This window comes from Piliocolobus tephrosceles, chromosome 2 (genome assembly GCF_002776525.5).
Source record: "Piliocolobus tephrosceles isolate RC106 chromosome 2, ASM277652v3, whole genome shotgun sequence".
NCBI lineage: Eukaryota > Metazoa > Chordata > Mammalia > Primates > Cercopithecidae > Piliocolobus > Piliocolobus tephrosceles.
Window position 1 is genome coordinate 169,460,582 of NC_045435.1, and position 2,382 is coordinate 169,462,963.

Here is a 2,382-nt window from a genome sequence, read left to right on the forward strand (position 1 = left end):
AACAAAAGGATCTGGTTTACCTAGTTTTTATGACACCCACTGGACTCTACGAGGTTGAATATTTGTTTTTATTGAAATTTAAATGCACGCATCTGTCATTCTGTTATTGAGAAAACTAAAATATGATTGAGGGTGCTTCAAATATTTAATGTTTCTCAATTTAAAAGGTTTAACCATTAATTCTTAATCACATAAAACTGACACAGCTATTTTCATTCTTTGTGGTGGTTTTCAGATTTCCTGAATAGTTTCATTCCTCTTACAAACATAAGAAAGTATTACCTCTCATTAATTATCTCATCCTTTATGTTTCTCTGATGAAAACAAAGTATAACTTTTGAAATACACTTTAAATATTTTTGAAATTTTTATTTTGTCTATGTACAAAGAAATGTACATAAGAACAGATATTTTTAAATCCCTACAATAAAGAGCCAGGCCCCTTTAACTTTACATTTCACCTTGCAGCACACACAAAATGTTTAATTATTTGAGGATTAATGGAGGTAGTTTATAATTAAGCTGAAGTATGAACTGATGTCATCATCTCAGTATGATGATATACATTTTTATGCCAAAGCACCTGTTGTTTTGGAAGGAAGCAGCTGATATCATTATCTGCGCAGCCAGATAGCCCTGTTTCCTGCTGCTTAAAAAATTATCCTAAGGGTTACCTAAGTTAGAGTAATTCAGCATTTACGTTTCCATACCCAGAAGAGGACAGAATGGAGAAAATGACTTCTCCAGCAAAGAGAGAGAAAATGAGAGACACACTGGGAAAGGAGAAGGGAGAGGAAAAGAAGAACATCAACATAGGTGACCAAAGGTTACTAGAATGGTCTTTGTATTTTTCTAAGAGCATTTGTAAGTTGCAAAAGAAGAAAATAACTGAAACTCCTAATTAATTTATATTAACGTTAATGAAATGTGCTGCTGGAGGAAGTGGAGTAGAAAATATATACTTTATACTTTAATGCATCATGTAACAAACTTTATTTCTAAATATTAAGAAAATTGTTTTCATTTATAACTTTAGTGTGTACAAAATCAATGCATCACTGACAAGATACCAGTGACTCAAATTTTCATTTTTTTCACATCTAGTACTTACCCTGTCCCTGAATTTTTTTATGTACTGGTTGGCCTTTTGGTCTATTGATATACATTAGTTAGGAATAAAGGTAACCCATAAACACAAATTACCATGTAAACATATCAATCAACATACTCACTTGCCCTGTCACTTGCTTCATCCCCAAATTGGGAAGAAATCTCCAAGTGTCCCAATATAAGACAACTCTACAATGTCCCACACTGCCAAAACATGTCCAATATACATTGACTATATTTATTGATCCCATGCATGTGGATCATGTATGCTTCCATATTCTTCTATAAAAAGTTGTTGCCTAGTCAGTGCTACCTCTTACCAGAGTTCTTCTCAACTTAGTTCTTACTGTTTATTCCTCATTGAAACTCAATTGCCCTAATCAATAAAGCCCATCTTCCACATATTATTTAATATATTTTTTCCTCTATACAAGCTATCTCACGTGATACCTACACACTAGTTATTGTATCTCCAAAGATTATTACTGTTGATTATTGAGCTACATTGTATTCATACAAAAATATCATGAGGTAGGTACTATTGCTATGTTAAGATTGTACATGAGGAAACTAAACATTATAGAGTTAAAGTAATTTACCCTGGTCATACAATTAGTAAATGGTAAAGTTGACATGTGACCTTAGTCTGCCATATTAAAGTATGTTGTCTTAATCACTACATATATCCTCTCCAGTTTAACTTTTTCAAGTGTACTATTTCCTTTCCTTAAGTGAAACCTGATTTTTCTCTGAAGACCACATTTACAAAACTTGTGTCAGGATTGCTCAACTCTCACTTTCACTCTTTTTCTCTACCACTCCAACACTCCTAATAGGTCAAGGGCCATGATAAGCAGCCTCTTTGCTACCCGCTGACCCCAATAGTCACACACAGTTTTCTGGGTTTTTTGTTAGGCAGCTACAGGAATTCACCTGGAATAATACAGCACAGATACAGATCACAGAGATACTGAGTTTCCAGTCACTCAATACTCGTAACATCAATGGCCTATACTCTGCACTATTTCAGCAATCATGTGGGCTTCATCATAATTGTATGCATGTAAAATTTGAAATTCTGAAATACTCCTCTAACTATGAGATCTTCCCCCTACATGTATTTTATTCTCATTCCCTACATGTATTTTATTCTCATACTCCGTTTACCTTGTTCCTCATCTTCTCATAACGTCCAGTTTTTCAACCCTTTCAGAGTTAATTTATTTGATTTCTCTGGTTTTTAGGTCACTTATTTCACTTATCCAGCTTGAA